Source organism: Homalodisca vitripennis, chromosome 2 (genome assembly GCF_021130785.1).
Source record: "Homalodisca vitripennis isolate AUS2020 chromosome 2, UT_GWSS_2.1, whole genome shotgun sequence".
NCBI lineage: Eukaryota > Metazoa > Arthropoda > Insecta > Hemiptera > Cicadellidae > Homalodisca > Homalodisca vitripennis.
This window is the reverse complement of record NC_060208.1, coordinates 219,633,550-219,652,506: the sequence shown is the minus strand read 5'-3', so window position 1 is coordinate 219,652,506 and position 18,957 is coordinate 219,633,550. Positions and strand designations below refer to the sequence as shown.

Sequence of the window (18,957 nt, the reverse complement as noted above, 5' to 3'; positions counted from 1 at the left end):
TTGAATTAAAAATGTTTGTCTTTGAATAGCTGATTTCCAATTTATTTTAAACTGAAAAGTCAGTAAGGGAGATAAAACAGCCACACTTATTAAAAGAAATAGAAATGGGAGAATATAAACTATACTGACCAGCGGCCACCAAGGAGATCATGATCAGCCACAATGTGGCCGCCATCTTGTCTGACGTCATCAGCCCAAACCCGTGGCGTCCATCGTATTTTCTGAAACAAGCAATATTGCTAGGTTATGTTATTGATTTTACTGACATATAATGTTAAATTTGGTTTATGAACATAAAGATATGATAGAATTACTTATATATATATATATATATATATACTTTATATTAATATATATACTTATAATTACTTATATTAATATATATATATATATATATATATGTTAACATTAATGACATATATAAGTTGTCAAAATCTAAAAAAAATTGATACATTTATGACTATATCATAATGGGAACGTAATACGTTCGGTCAATGCATACCTATTATATATTGTTGTGACCTAGTTTGATAAACTGTTGTATTCAAGTTAATAATGTATTGTTGCCTGCAATAACCAATACACCTGCCATGTAATTCCAATTGGCTAATCAATTGATTGGCTTAAAACTCCAAATATAATTGTATCCCTTACAGGCTATTCACAAAACTGTTGAACAGCATTACGTTAAGACCGTATAAAGTCATAAAGTCACTGAAAATAGGAATCTCATACTTGAGGTTTAGGATGAGTATTAAAATCGTTGGAACGCAATATCAATATTGTAAACTTGTACCTGGAACTACAGTTTTTTAGGAACTCTAGTGTTAATGCATTTAATTTTTTGATATCGTAAAAGCATAAAAATATTGATGATATCAAAGGATTATGGTGTAAAGATAAAATTGCTCACACATAAAAAGAACTATGGGCTCACAGCGTAGCTTCAACAAAGAGGAAAACCCGTTATCAATATAGTTCTTATATGGCTTCTGGGATAGGTATGCGAGTGATTTCCGATAAGACAAACATGAAAGCTCTTTCTTTTTTAGTACAAAGAAAATGTTTAGGCGCAAATCCTTACCCAATATCGAAGTTAAGTTTTCAGTATCATTGTAATATTATTGTATATGTATTTATTGCAACTAAAATCTTGCAACTATACGCATTGGTTAATTTATTAGCCAAAAACATTAGTCATGATAAACCGCTTTAAGGTCACCGAATGTCGATTTCCACATCTGTTTAAAAGAATCAATAAAATTGGAACTACAAAACCAATCAAAAAATTAGAAAAAAATATTTTAACTTTAATATAGAAATTAAAATGATAACTAAACGCTTTTTTATACATTTAAATCCAATAAAGTCATTTTCAAAACACTTCTCCCATTAGTTAAAATAAAAAGCCATTTCTATGGAATGATTCCAGTGCCATAAAATCTGAATTATAGTAGTTAACTGATCGTGTGCATAATAAAAATCGTTATACAGAGTGTCAATTAAGTCTGGAACCTCTTTTTTAATTTTTTAAACCACAATATAAAAAAATACCAAAGTTCACACACGTGCTTACTGGTGATAGTAACGCACATATCTGCCCAATTACCGACCAGATAATCCCTTTGGGGGACAGTCCACAAGGAGTCAGACAAAATTCTTAAATAGCAGCATAGGTCAAGTTTGGTATCAAGTTAAAGATCTTACTTAGCAGAGTACAATGCCGCAAACCGGACTTAAAAAGGTGGATTCGTTTAGTAGTTATAGCTATTTGAATTTTAAAACAATTGAACAATGTAAATTATTAAGTATTACAAGTAAACGCCAATTTGTAAGTACCTGGGCTGGGATCAAAGTAAGTGTTCAAAATGTTCCCCTACCATCGTCTGGCAATGTCCTAGGCGGTTGTAAAAGCCATCCATTGCATTTTGAAGGTAGTCACGAGGAATATCTTGAGCTTCTTGGACTATGAGATTTCTTAGGTGCGCCAAATCTCGAGGCTTAGTACGATAAACTTTATCTTTGAGGTATCCCCAAAGAAAAAAATCCAGCGGAGATAAATCAGGGGAACGAGCAGGCCACTCTACTGCATCACGTCTTCCAATCCATCTGTGAAGGAATATTGTATCCAAGTATTCTCTAACAAAGAGAGCAAAGTGTGGTGGCGCGCCATCTTGTTGGAAATAAATTCTTTGAAATTGTCGACCAAGAGCAGCTTGTAGTGCAGGAATTATCTCATTTTGGAGCATTGCTAGATACGAGTCACCATTTAAAATACCATTGATAAATAATGGGCCCATAATTTGATTTCCTATAATACCTGCCCAAACGTTAAGTTTCTGTGGATGCTGTGTATGACTCAATCTGCCACTTTCACATTCTAACAGTAGTTGTGTTATTGGTAATAATTATTGATTCCTGGCTTCGATTACTACATTGTCAGATGATGGGAGGAGAACATTTTGAACACTTACTTTGATCACAGGTACTTAAAAATTGGTGTTTACTTGTAATACTTAATAATTTACATTGTTCAATTGTTTTAAAATTCAAATAGCTATAACTACTGAATGAATCCACCTTTTGAAGTCCGGTTTGCGGCATTTTACTCTGCTAAGTAAGACCTTTAAGTTAATACCAAACTTGACCAATGCTGCTATTTAAGAATTTTGTCCGACTCCTTGTGGACCATCCCCCAAAGGGATTATCCGGTCGGTAATTGGGCAGATGTGTGCGTTACTATCACCAGTAAGCACGTGTAAAATTTGGTATTTCTTTCTATTATGGTTCAAAAATTAAAAAAGAGGTTCCTTACTTAATTGTATATACAATTCTCAAAGATATTAACACGGTTCCAATTTTAGCTTTTAAAGAATCAAAGACACCCTTGCTATACATGTCTTACATATGACTAAAGTGTTTAAAATTTATGAACATAAAAATCGATCTGAAATACGTAATTAAAATCTAATTACGTAAAATTCAGTGCATACATGATAATTGTTCAAACAAAACTCTGTTGGTGTTATGATAACTTAATTTCTTTCACATAATCCAAAGCAAATATAATGGGGAAAATTAACGCAATTATAATAAAACAACATGTGCCTTTGCATTTCAAATTAAATGAAATCTTAAGTTATTTTTTCTTATTGTATAAGTTATTCTTTTACATTGTATATATCTCTGTAACCATTGCTAGTGCACAATTACTATAATCTTGAAATTCTTTTTCTCTTGAGAATTATAAACCTGGTATGTATTTACAACGTAAAATGGTGAATTGCCGTGTATAAATGAACAAATACATGCCGCTAACGCGTAGGGCGTTGCCTCTAAAAGACAATAATTAAGATTGTTTTGGAAAAAAAAACCAACATTACCCAAACCATTCACTTTTCAACAATCTCCTGTATTTAATACAAGACAGATGTTTATTATAGATTAACCATTCGGTTATTGGTTTGTGCTAAATTAGAGGTACATGCAAGAATATCAAATGTACTAACCAACGGTTGCTGTGAACGTTATTGTAATAGCATTAATAATTGGCAAAATCTGCACTCGATTCCATAACAATTACAATAGTGATTTTCACTAAATAACAGAACGTACAGAGTTTCAAAGGTATTAATTGTTGCCTATTCCGTGAACTTAATTGCAATAGCATTAATTATCGGTAAAAACTGCATTCGATTTCATAACTATTACAATAGCTACAACCCTAGATACGTACAGTTTCAAAGATACTAATTATTACTGATACCATGAACGTTATTGTAATAGCATTAATTATCGGCAAAATGTGCATTCGATTTCATAACCATAATAGTACTAGTCGTTTTTTACTAAAAAAAATCTACTTATGGTTTTAACGGTACTAATTGTACCGGTATTTGTAATTGTATTGGTATCAATATTTAAAATGCCATTTTGTAAACATTTTTGTAAAATGGCGATTGCCGTATGTCTGAATAAATAAATAAATCATTGCTGATGCCGTGAACGTTATTGTAATAGCATTAATAATTGGCAAAACTGCATTTGATTTCATACCAATTAAAATAGCTGTTTTAAATAAATCACAGGTACTTGCAGTTTCAAAGGTACTAACCATTACCGGTGCCGTGAAAGTTATTGTAATAGCATTAATTATTGGCAAAATGTTCATTAGATTTCATAACCATAATAATAGTTGTTTTTAACTAAATCACAGGTACGTGCAGTTTCAAAGGTACTAACAATTACCGGTGCCGTGAACGTTATTGTAATAGCATTAATTATTGGCAAAATGTGCACTTGATTTCATAACCATAACAATAGTTGTTTTTAATTAAATCACAGGTACGTGCAGTTTCAAAGGTATTAACCGTCACCAGTGCCGTGAACGTTATTGTAATAGCATTAATAAATGGCAAAATCTGCATTCGATTTCTTAACCATAACAATAGTCGTTTTTAACTAAATCGCAGGTACGTGCAGTTTCAAAGGTACTAACCATTGCCGGTGCCGTGAACGTTATTGTAATAGCATTAATTATTGGAAAAATGTGCACTTGATTTCATAACCATAACAATAGTAGTTTTTTAACTAAATCACAGGTACGTGCATTTTTAAAGGTACTAACCATTGCCGGTGCCGTGAACATTATTGTAATATCATTAATTATTGACCAAATGTGCATTTGATTTCATAACCATAACAATAGTCGTTTTTCACTAAACCATAGCTACATAACGTTACTAATTGTAGCTTATGCCGTGAACGTTATTTTAAAAAAACATTAATAATTGGAAAAAAACTGCATTTGATTTCATAACAATTAAAATAGTCGTTTTAACTAAATCACATGTACGTGTAGAGTTTCAAAGTTACTAACCGTTGCCGGTGCCGTGAACGTTATTGTAATGGCATTAATAGTTGGCAAAAACTCCATTCGATTTCATAACCTTTGTAACAGTCGTTTTTACTAAATCACAGGTACGTGGAAGAGTTCCAAAGGTGCCGTAAACGTTATTGTAACAACGTGCAAGCAAAGCTCTGTAATGACGTTGTCAGACTCTGCTTACGGAACCTTGTAATCGCATTTGCTTCATTATTTGCATTAGCGTTGAGATTACCTACTGAAATGAACGTTCTCTTCGGATTATCTTTTAAAATGATCTTGGAAATTCAGGGTAAATTTGTAAATGTCGATCGCTGTTCATATTATTGATTAGGAATAAAATTGCTTATATTTATTACAAAATGTTTTAAGAATACGTCACTCAAAAATAGTACGTTACTGCATTTCATTGAACAACGATGATGTCACGATGATGTTTTATTCAGATAAACATAGCAAGAACACCACTCTCCTACATGAATTGATAAAATGGAACTTGAAGTTGTTTCTCTCTGGCACAGAATTTCTAAGAACGTATAAAGTGGACTACTTGACAGAAGGAAATTGAAATAATTTCAAACAAAAGCGTAATTATACTTAATAATAAATGTGTTTAAACACCTTTCCTTTCATTGAAATAAAAGATTTACTCCTTTAACTAGACAAGTAGTTATTTAGTTGCCTATTTTTCACATTTAGAAATGTTGACCCCTGAAAATATCAATCAAAATAAATCTGCTCCAGCAACAAAACTATTTATAGTTTTATTCTATAAAAATATATTTATATAACTAAAATTGTATTTATATTTCCTAGTATTTTAGTTTGTTGCTTAGTATTTGGGAGTATTTCAGGAAAAACTGGTTTGTTTCATATAGCACTTAGATTTGTTTTGCTACCTAGTCGGTGTTCTATGTATCATATATAAAATTGTAATGTTTGCACTACATGTATTTCTATAAGTTTTATCCGTAAGATCTGTTTATTAATCATGTATTACTTATTTATTGTTGTCATGCTATAAAAATACATAATTATTTACAATTTACTATGTTAGTTTTTCTTAGTGATTGTTACTTTCTCTGATTATAAATAGTAAATATTTGTAATGCAAATTTCTTCTGAATAAATGAAAAAATTACGGAAAATATGTTAAAAGTTTATATTATTTTAAAACGGTATTTACTGAAGAGAACAAAGAGTTTAACTGTACTGTATATAGTTCATATAACTTATTGAGATAGATTGAAAATAAGTACTTGCCCAGTGGGGATTTAAACCTGGTTCTTGAGAAACACATAAGATTTTATTGGTTATATACACCTTGACAATTTCACTGGTCTGTTTTAATAATAAAACAAACAGTAAGTTCCAAAATGTGTACACAAAGCAGTTAGTAAGTATTTTTGCCATCCTTCTGGAAAAAATTAAAACTTTAAATCTTAGCCAGTTACATCAGTCACTTATCGCAGTTCTGAAGTTCAATGTCTAACTATATTTGTAAAAATTATGTTGTGATTGTAGTAATTTATTTTAATTTGAACTTCAAACAGTTCAATTGTGATTATGTCTAGTAGCCCAACTCTATGCCTACTATAGATGCCTACTAGATAAAAACTTTTTTAGAGGTAATTTAGAGCTTTGATTTAATCCTAATACCTCGTAATAAATAATTACGTCGTAATATTTAAATATCTTACACTTTCAATTTTTATTATTTACTTAAAACATTATAAAACATTGTTTTCACCATATAGAAGTTCAAATTATACCACAGACGAAATTCTTCATTCTTATGCCAGAAATCATACTTCTGAAAACACATTGTAGTAAAATCTACTACAAAACTTTAATCTATGACTCAAAATCATTTCGATGACTCAATATGTATTTTTGCGTACAATATAAATAATCAACACACACACACACACACACACACACACACACACACACACACACACACACACACACACACACACACACACACACACACACATATATATATATATATATATATATACTCGTATATAGATATATATATATATATATATATACATATATATATAAATCCACACATTGTTAATCATGTTCTATATTTTAATCTGTGATTAACACACTTGAAACTTAAACATTCTATAAAGTCCATGATATTTATTCCTACAAGTGGCTGATTGCCATAATTCATATCAATCATTTATAAAATGTTTCCTTCCATTTTAGGAATGGAATTGAATATAACCAGCTAATACATAATTATTGCAACGATGTGTATGTGTATTAATATAACTGAGGATAGTCCTTACCTTAAGATATAGAGCTTAAGATACTAAGATAGTCCTGGCCGGACTATCAATTTGTTGTTTTTTAAATAAATTAGTCGCGTATATTGAACAATAACGGTTTCAAAACTAATTTAAATCATAATTATATTTGTATTACAGCAATCCAGTATTTTATGATCGCAAGTGACACGAAGGAATATAAAGGTTTAATTGTATGAGGTTTAAATATGCATTAAAGTTATCTTTTTGGGTTGATTACTGGATTTATGAATCATAGACGCACCTCATCAAGCTTTGTAACGTAACATGTGTGTCAAAATAAAATAACATGCCATTTGAGGGAATATTATCTGGAATCAAGTAGTTTCTAATGTCAAAGGTAAACGAGCTGGTGCCCTGTAATTTTTGAATGCAACCAGTACAAAATGATGACATACAGGATTGTAAAGGTGTATAGCATTTTGCTTTGTAATTCCAACGAAACAATTTTATTGAAACCTAATACGTTGGCTAAGCGGATTTATAAAACAATAAGTAGAGTCCCTATAACGCTTATTAATAAACACCTATCAGGCTAAAAGAACAAATGGATTCCATGATTTTGTCAGGAATCATTCATTCATGAATTATATTAAACTATTGAACACATATATAACGATCTCCTAAAATAAGAATAACGATATTAAAAATAATTTACGTCTGAATTAACATGAATTCAAATTCGAAAACGTGGTAGTTTTGGGAATTTTTGCTGTTGGTACTGCAAATTTAGAATACCATTGGGTTTGAGCCTTGAGTAACCAAATAAAACAGGATCTAAGATCATGTATGAGGTGTCATGATTATATGAAACTTTGTAAAGATTTATCAATCTGACACAAAAGAAAATTATTATTTGAATACGTTTGTTATTGTTAAACGTGTAGAATGGTGTGTGTAAGTGAATCTATACGTAATAATAGTCCCATTCCACTTGCAAATTAAACTGAGAAAGGCATTCAAACTGATAAAGCTATTGATAATGATAAAGTTATTTAAACCGATAAAGCCATTGGAACTGATAAAGTTATTTAATGTGATACAGCCATTGAAACTGATAAGGTCGTTGCAAGTGATTAAACTGTTAATCCACTTAAGTGGATTCGTAAGTTTGGTCTGCAAGACCGCTTATTAGTGCCTTATAATACTGAAAGAAAGGAATGCAGATTTACTACGGTATATAAGTGGTCTTTTAATCTATGACAATTAAACATGCCGTAACACAGTTTCATTTTGTATGTGACTCGGCTTCGTCACAGTAAACAATGAACAAAATTTGTTTTCCTCAAATGATTACGATAATGGTTGTTCCATAACAAACGTTTCTTCGAGCAGTTTCTGGGACATTTCATTGGTGTATTGGTGTAGTTTAATTTATTTTATATCATTTATGATTTGTTTGCAATCGCTACTTGGCTCTCATTGTGTTGAAACTTAAATTCTGGGACGAGATACATTTGGTGGTTACATTCTAATGTATGGAAATATGCGTTATGCTAATAATAATTCCTTGTATTGGACAGTCTAATCTTTGGTTAAACTTGAAAACTTGTGAAATTTTATATATATATATATATATATATATATATATATATATATATATATATATATATATATATATATATATATGTGGTTGTTACTTAGTTTTATTATAACGTAAGTTTTACAACTAAACTTTCAGTTTTGCAATTTCCTGTAAAAAATTAACATGAAAATTTAAAAGAATCTAAGCCTTTAAGGTTGCTTTATGGCATAGTGATGTGTAACTTGGTAAAATACAGGGTGGAGCGCGGTAATTACCTTTTTTGCACTGCAGGCTGTGGCGGCACTGTTGGTCGAAGAGAGGGGAGAGTGGGCGTGGCTTATAGTGGCTGACGGGAGATTTGTATTCCTCCGCGTTCCAGTTGCCATCATGCAGTGGACACGAGAGGAGAGGTCGTTTTGTGTTGAAGCGTATTTTTCAAATACCCACTCGATCATTGCAGTGGAGCGTGCTTTTCGTTTACGATTCGCTGTTCCCCCACGCGGACGTGTTCCTGGTCGGCAATCAATTGTAAATTGGGTAACTGCATTCAGAACAGCAGGGAATGTGTCATGTGTACGAAGGGGACTTCAGAGAAGGATTAAAACACCGGAAAACATCGATAGAGTTAGAGCAGCAGTACTGCAATCTCCAAAACGCTCTGCTCGGAAGCAATCACTTGCTCTTGGCATTTCAAGACGTTCTCTCCACCGGATTCTTCATGATGAACTGAGATTTCACCCGTATAAAATGTGCGTGGTCCATCAATTGTCAGCACCGGACTATTTGACACGGCGTACTTCTTGTGAAGACATGCTTGCAACTATACCGCGTGACGCAATTGTGTTCTTTTCTGATGAGGCACATTTTCACCTCAGTGGGTGTGTCAACAAGCAAAACATGCGCTACTGGAGTGAAACAAACCCCAGAGAAGTCCACCAGAGACCTCTGCATTCGGACCGCGTCACTGTGTGGTACGCCATATCACGAGTAGGCATCATTGGCCCTTACTTTTTTCAGGATAACCGTCGTTCCATAACTGTGAACTCCGAACGGTACTTGACTATGATACAGGATTTTTAGATTAGAGGATACATGGTTCCAACAGAATGGTGCCACTGCACACACAGCGAGGGTTACCATGACATTGTTTGAGGCAAATGTTTCCTGGACGGCTTATCTCTTTGAGGGGTGATGTGAACTGGCCGGCACGCTCACCAGACTTAGCCCCATGCGATTTTTTTCCTTTGGGGTTACCTGAAGTCGAAGGTGTATATTAACCGTCCCAACACCTTGGAAGACCTAAGGAACAATATTGAGGCTGAAATTGGTAGAATACCAGTCGACATGCTTGTTAGAGTTAATGAAAACTTCAGAAAACGTATGCAGCAGTGTGTGGATGCCGAAGGTCGACATTTGCCAGATAAATTATTTAAAACCATATAATTTAAAAATTCCCTTACTGTTCAATATAATTAAAATAAAACATAATTTTTTCTAAGGTTCATAATTTTTTATTTCATTTCCAAATCAGCAAATTACCGCGCTCCACCCTGTACAATTGACCTTCAGTGTTGATCACAAAAGTTCTGACTAATAATTGCTCATCTTATTAGAAATACGAGCTCTATATTAATCATAACTCACTGTTACTCCATAAACTACACATGACGTGTAGAATGACGTGTAAATGACGTGGAGAAATAGTAATTTTTAAGACTTGTAAATGTTTTATAATAAGGTATTTAGAGAACAATTACTTTAATAAACGTTTGTGAAAATGTTATAAATCATGTCAAATTGGTATGGAAGATTGTTCAAACTCATTTACTGTTGGAAATAAGTACAGGGTTCATGTTGTTAAATTATCAAATGGCCTGTTCAAGATGTTAATTTCATATACAGCTAATTATCTTGTTCTTAAAGTACGACTATGTAGCTTCTCAAAAAGAAAACTATTTCATTGACCTCATTTCTCCTAGGAGAACGTTTATTGAATTCTCTTTATATAGAATCGGAACAATCACATAATTTCCCACTATAATACAACGCAATGAAGTTATACTGTATAAGAAGCACCCTCATGCTGTACTTTAGTGCTCAAGAAAGTAACAAGGATAAAGGTGAGGCTCTTCGGTCACTGGACTTGTAATTAAGATGTTCACTTAAGTAATTAACCCGCAAAGTCCTCCCTCCCTATTCACCAACTTCCTTGCCCTCTGCTACAGTTAATTAGTTTTGTCTTACGCTGTCACCACTCTGGCTATTATTTTTGAAGACAGAGTACATAATACAGTACATAATGTTGGATATTACTGTTTATACTGATTTCTTTTTCCAATATTTAATGACTCTGAATAAACTTTGTGTGCATGAGCACAGTTTCCGGCTTTGAATTACTGTAGATATGGTTCGGTCCTGGTATTAAATTTTGATAATACTTGGACAATACCTGAAGTTAATAAGTATCATTTTATATGAAACGTGGTATTTAACAATACTATACAGTAGTTAATGTTAAATAGATACTTAATAATCCATATTTATACAGTTTTTAATAAGTTACACATATATAGAATTGTCCGTATTGTCATAAAACGAAATTTATAAACTAAATATAATACATTGTAAGCCAAAACATTATCAAAAAGTTTAATAAAATAATCCTATTGGAATTATTCTTATTATATAAGCAAGTACCATATCATTTATATTGAGTTTCATTAAAATAAATACAAAACTTACAAAATTAAGAATCGTAAACGATATAATTACACTTGCCAAGACTGACTAAATAAAATAATGAAGACTTAAACATGTCTTTATATTAAAAAAACAAAGTAATGACACTTAGAGGGTAAATCTATCTACCTTCTTTCAGTCCCTTTAGATATTTAACCATTATACAGACTTGTAAATATACTGACTTTTTTTAAATAGCAGGGCCTCCACGGCACTTGGCCTGTTTGGAGGTTCCAATTATTAAACATTAAAATTATTATAAAGCGTTCAGATAGTCAAATAATGATTTAATTTTTTATTTAATATTTTTGGGCGAATGATTTTCTTACTATCTTTGCTTGTTTCGTACATAAAAAATTATTGAAATAAAAAAAAAGTAATAGAAGAAATGTTAAAGAACCAAAATAAAAAAAAAAACTCGCTGTAAGTTTAAGAGCAACTTTAATCGAAATAATGATGGAGAATACTTATGGTGTACAATTTAGTTATTGGAATGGTAGGCAATTGTCAATAATAATAATGTAAAAATAGTAATAATGTGTTAAAAATAAAAATAATGTTTATCTAAAATTGCAATTTTATAAAAACTATCAATCCAAAAATTCGTATGCTCGAGCGACGTTTTAGAAAAATCTTTTGACATAGTTCCAGAGGAAAGATTGAAAAATATAGTTCAAAGATTTGAGAAGAAGCCTGAGTGACAAGCATTTCCACTTCAGCACCTCTTATACTTGCATCATTTATCATAAGGGAAGCAATTTAGGTTGACATGTTGAACTGAATAGAGTTCTCTGCTGTGAGAGACAGAGTGTATCTGCAGTGTCCTTAGTCACGTTATACTGATTACTCGATTGTGTCTCAACTATTATGTTAGTATTAATTAACAGTATTGATCCATATTCCTTTGACTGCCAATTAATGTGACTGCTTGACTTGCATGCTTGGATGCAATTTAGGTTTTAATTTATTTGTATTTAAAGTTAAGATAAATTTGGGTGCACATTTGTTGATATATTAATGCCGAAAGCCTTTTTAGAACTGTTTTTACAGAAATGTGGTGTGACTTTTTACACGTATAACACCAAGTAAGCTATAAAAAAGCTTGAAAAGAGTGATTTACCTCATATTTGGCCATATAATTTTTGAGGATGTAAATTATATCCAATATAATTACTATTAACACTTGCTTAGTACCAATCAGTCAAATTTTTAGTTACATAGTAGTAACTAAACATACTAACTACCTAACTAACTAACATAGTAGTAACTAGTAGTAGTAGTAATTTGTAATATTATTTAAATTATATTGAACACCTTGAATAATTAATAACAATTATTTATTACCACCACCAAATATACATTCTACCAGCTTCTTCTTATTGGAATCTAATGCTTAATTTAGGAACAAACACTCCGATAAATAAGAAACTTTATTTTTTGTGAGGCCTTTCGTGTTCAATGAACACATCATCAGACCCACATAACTGAAATAAAAGTTTTGTTTTATTTTATTTCAGTTATGTGAAATAAATTGAACACGATAAAATAAAAATCTTTCATTTATTGGAGTGTTTGATTATATATTAAGCATTTAGTTTCCAATAAGAAGAAGCTGGTAAAATGTATTCATCGACACTCAAGTCCTCTCAGCTCAACAAACTTTATGTGGGTCTGATGATGTGTTCTTTGAGCACGAAAGGCCTCACAAAATAAAAATCTTTCATTTATTGGAGTGTTTGATTATATATTAAGCATTTAGTTTCCAATAAGAAGAAGCTGGTAAAATGTATTCATCGACACTCAAGTCCTCTCAGCTCAACAAACTTTATGTGGGTCTGACGATGTGTTCTTTGAGCACGAAAGGCCTCAGAAAATAAAAATCTTTCATTTATCGGAGTGTTTGATTATATATTAAGCATTTAGTTTCCAATAAGAAGAAGCTGGTAAAATGTATTCATCGACACTCAAGTCCTCTCAGCTCAACAAACTTTATGTGGGTCTGACGATGTGTTCTTTGAGCACGAAAGGCCTCACAAAATAAAAATCTTTCATTTATTGGAGTGTTTGATTATATATTAAGCATTTAGTTTCCAATAAGAAGAAGCTGGTAAAATGTATTCATCGACACTCAAGTCCTCTCAGCTCAACAAACTTTATGTGGGTCTGACGATGTGTTCTTTGAGCACGAAAGGCCTCACAAAATAAAAATCTTTCATTTATTGGAGTGTTTGATTATATATTAAGCATTTAGTTTCCAATAAGAAGAAGCTGGTAAAATGTATTCATCGACACTCAAGTCCTCTCAGCTCAACAAACTTTATGTGGGTCTGACGATGTGTTCTTTGAGCACGAAAGGCCTCACAAAATAAAAATCTTTCATTTATTGGAGTGTTTGATTATATATTAAGCATTTAGTTTCCAATAAGAAGAAGCTGGTAAAATGTATTCATCGACACTCAAGTCCTCTCAGCTCAACAAAACTTTATGTGAGTCTGACGATGTGTTCTTTGAGCACGAAAGGCCTCACAAAATAAAAAATCTTTCATTTATTGGAGTGTTTGATTATATATTAAGCATTTAGTTTCCAATAAGAAGAAGCTGGTAAAATGTATTCATCGACACTCAAGTCCTCTCAGCTCAACAAACTTTATGTGGGTCTGACGATGTGTTCTTTGAGCACGAAAGGCCTCACAAAATAAAAATCTTTCATTTATTTGAGTGTTTGATTATATATTAAGCACACAGGAATAAATCAGTTAAATTAAATTTAGTAATCACGCTTAAGAAGATCTGAGTTTAAATTAACTCTTAGATCATGTTTTGCACGTCAGGAGCATTCCAGCTTCGAATTAATTATATTTACGTCACCATAGCTAACTCTCCGTCGTGACCCCGATCAAGAAAATACAAATACACAGGTCTTGGAAACCTAATTCGATCAATTACAGTTTACTTCTAGCCTTATAATTTACTTTCGTCTAAGATATTACCTAGTCCATATTTGAGTTAGCCTGATGCTCCCGATGAAGAATATATTAATACACATCCTATATATTTCCTTTTAAGAATGGAAATACTTATGAAATTCATGAACATTTTTTAAATCATTTTTAATAAGGTTTTGTGTTATAAAAGATTTTAATTTTTAGTGCTTCCTGGTATGTACAGGACAGGAAAGCCTATTTTTTTGAAAAAAAAAGGAACTAACATGGGTTTTATAACAGACTAAGTTAATTTTAGACAGTAACCTTGCATTTTATATCTATGTTACAGTACTAAAATAGCATTACATACTTAAAATTTTGTTAAAAATACAGTTAAAATTATAATTGTATCGAAAAAATTTAATTTTTTATCTGAATAGTTCTTACTCTATGTTAAACAGCGGTTACTACTATGTTACTAACAGACGTATTCTGTGCTTTCAAGATTCTAAATGAAAAGAAATTGTAAAATGTAGTTAAATTACTTTAACATATGTTACTGTTATACAACTATTATTACACATAATAGTACATTACATTTGACAGACTTTTTCTATAATTAAAATATGTTTACGGCAATGCAATTTTATAGAAAAATATGGAATTTCTCATAAATTTAGATCTTAATTCGTATTAACAATCTAACGCAAACTTAAAGATTAATCTGAAGAAAAAATCGAGCCATCACTGGATTTTAAAATCAAGTATCAATATAAATACATCCATTATTATATTGTATTAAAAATTAAATATTTTGCAGGCCATTATGTGAAAGCTAAACATTACATATATCAAGTTTATGTTCAATAAAAGCTAGAATGTGAGTGCGTAGGTAATGTAAACAGATGGGGCGGCACAGGACATTCAAACAAACTCTATCTGGGAGAAAACGGTTTCATTAAAACCTTCATTGTTGTGCTGGGATTGTGGGTGGAAGGTAAAACTGGCATATTTTGTGCTAATGTTTAATATAGTAGGGACATGAACAATAAAGATAATGAAAAAACTTGTGCAGCAGAAACGACTTGGGACAGTTAAGCAAATATCAGCGGGGTGACACCGATGTGACAATGGGGGTGCGATATTGTGTAACAGTTGAGGATGATACCTTTTTGCTCCCATCTTTATTTTGCTAGATACTATGACACACTTATTTTCCCTGGCAACGAGATAAATGTTACTGTAACATTATTTTACGAAAATCCTTCAAAATTATATTGCATTTAGAATGTTCGTTATGTCACATTTAATGTGTTATAACAAGTCATTAAAAACTTTTAGAGTTTATACATTCATAAAAAATGACCAAATGCCCACCTATAATTTTTTATACTTTTAATTATTTTATTTTTAATCATATATGTATAAAAATTTACAGAATATCCTTTCTTAATTAGGAAGTTAACTGACGAAGTCAGATTATTTTAAGAAGGTTTGGTTAATTTACGTTTATAAAAATAGGATTGGTTTTTCATTTTAGCAATTTATTTAAGATTTCTTGTTATCAAAAACCTATATAGATCAGAGCTAAGTTAATTAAAAAAATAATTTTTATAATATAATAATTTGGATTTCAGAACTTAATGATATATTATCCTTTTGTGCAATTAAATATATTTATTTGTATAACTTGTATGTAAACAATATTTATTCATTACCAATAGCATGTTGTTGTTAACCATTCATTTTGAAAAGTCATGTTGTTGTGTATTATGGTATATTTAGTGTAATTATCTATATTGTCTTAAAATTATTATATAAAATATTATTATAATTCTATGCTATTTTATTTTATTAGGGCATAAAGATAAATTCAAGAATGGAGAAAACAATCAGAACGTAAATTAAAGTACTTTGGCTAACTGCCCATTTCAGTAGTGAGAGGTATTTATTATTGTTTTAAAAAATGTCGTTAATGGGTATTTAAATACCTCATATATTTGCCAAAGAATTGTACAAAAATATGCATCGATTAAAAATAACATTTCGAAATGCCTTTTCGAAAAATTTGAATTTTTTTTTACCTAATGTCGTATGGTATAATGCAACAATCCTTATAATTAAAAACCATTTTTTTTCTAACCATTATTGCATATGGAAAAATTACAATTTAGGATCAAAAATATTTTTAAACCTATAATCCTACTCAGGGTATGAACGAGAATTATTTCAATCATTAATTAATACAAAAGTAGGTTTTATATCTGGTGTATAGTAACAGTAAGAGGTTAGATTATAATATATATTATATATATATAATTCTATATATATATATATATATATATATATATATATAATATATACATCGATTATATATAACACTGCCCATCGATCCTTATATTGTTATTCCTGCAATCGGGACACTACAGTGGCAGTGTAGTGTCATCAAGTATTTACGTAATCGCCACTGCCCATCCCATCGATCTTAAATTGTCATTCCCGCAATTCGTGACACTACATTGGCACAGTAGTGTATCAAGTATTGACGTTATCAGCCACTGCCCATTCGATCTTTATAATTGTGTCATTCCCGCAATCGGGGCATTACAGTGGCAGTAGTGTATCAAGTATTGACGTCAATCGCCACTAGCCCATCGATCTTATATTGTTTTTTTTTTTTTTTTTTCATTTCCCGCAGATAGGACACTACAGTGGCAGTAGTGTATCACAAATATTCGACGTGTTATCGCCACAGCCCATCGATATTATATTGTCCGCTTTTATTCCCGCAATCAGGGCATTAAAGTGGCAGTAAATGTGTATCAAGTATTGACGTAATCGCCACTGCCCGTCGATCTTAAATTGTCCATGTCCCGCAATCGGGGGACACTACTTGGCAGTAGTGTATCAAGTAATTTGACGTTATCAGCACTGCCATCGATCTATATTGTCATTCCCGCAATCGGGGCATTTTTACAGTGGCAGTAGTGTATCAAGTATTGACGTCATCGCCACTGCCCCATCGATCTTATATTGTCATTCCTTGTCCAATCGTGATATTACAGTGGCAGTATGTATCAAGTATTGACGACTCATCACCAATGTCCGTCGATCTTATATTAGTCATTCCTGCAATCGTGACATTACAGTGGCAGTAGTGTATCAAGTATTGACGTCATCGCCACTGCCACGTCGATCTTATATGTCATTCCCGCAATCGGGACACTAAAGTGGCAGTAGTGTATCAATTATGGACGTTATCGCCGCTGCCCATCGATCTTATATTGCCATTCCTCCAATCGTGATGATATTACAGTGGCAGTAGTGTATCAAGTATTGACGTCATCGCCAATGTCCGTCGATCTTTATATTGTCATTCCTGCAATCGTGACATTACAGTGGCAGTTAGTGTATCAACGTATTGACGTCATCGCCACTTCCAACAATCTTACGTTCTCATTCTCACAATCAGAACATTTTGACGACAGTTTAAAGTTTGTTAATGACGACGGAAGGTTTACAAGGAAATAACCGGATTTCGGACATTTTGCTATCGCTAATGTGTTACAAAAGGTGTAACACGGCTTTTTAGAGAATTAGATAATCTATCCTAATTCGTCGGGTGGGGAAAAAGTATTGAAACATAGACAAAAATAAAGAACATAAATAAGACTCAGGATGAAATTAACGGGTTTTAACGTACCCAAATGCTGCTTGGAGTCCAGTCCAGGCGTTGGCATGTCACAGGATGCGTCTTGACCTTAATTCACGATGCGAGAATCACAATCACACATCACCTCAGCACTGGCTACTTTGGGATACCAACAAAAATTTCGATGGTAGTCTCTTTCCTTCGGAACCACGTAGTGTCTAGATTACTACTACAATAATTGAAGTTTTCCCCATCATCAGTACATTATAGATTCATGTAATAGAATTAAATATTTGACGTCATTGTCAATGCTGTCCAGTCATATGTTGTTGTTCTCTACCGCAGGGTCCAAAAATTATATGCAGCTCTGACTGGGGAACAGGGGGTCGGGGACGCCCAGTTTTCACTTCGTTGACAATGCTGCTTCATCACGGACAAAGTAATTGGTTGACAGATGCTGCTTCATCATAATTTCTGTCTCACTATCTATACGTTATAGCGACAGCATTACACGAACTTGTGTTGAACAATCATTAAAAAATGCTGTTCGATCGTATTTGTCTTTATCACTATAAGGACATTGTATAGCGACAGCAATATGGGAAAAGTATTGACGTCATTAAAAATGGTCTGTTCGATCGTATTTGTCTTTATCACATACTAAGAATATTATAGCGACGAGCATTGGGAAAAGTATTGGACCGTCATTTAAAATGCTGTTTGATCCGTATTTGTCTTTATCGCTATAAGAACATTATAGCGACAGCATTTGGGAAAAGTAATTGACGTCATTGAAAATGCTGTTCGATCGTACGTCAGTTGCTTCCTCTCACTCTAGCTGCTTTACAATAGTCGTATGACCAATGACATACTTTACTTTCTATCTCTAACTTGTATTTGTGTATTTTATA

The 18,957-nt window shown here is 32.1% G+C and overlaps 1 pseudogene; it reads right to left on the bottom strand.

The window, feature by feature from the left end:
- The window catches only part of LOC124355413, a 37,619-nt pseudogene extending 37,393 nt beyond the window's left edge, over positions 1 to 226 (bottom strand).
- Positions 227 to 18,957: the final 18,731 nt, after the last annotated feature.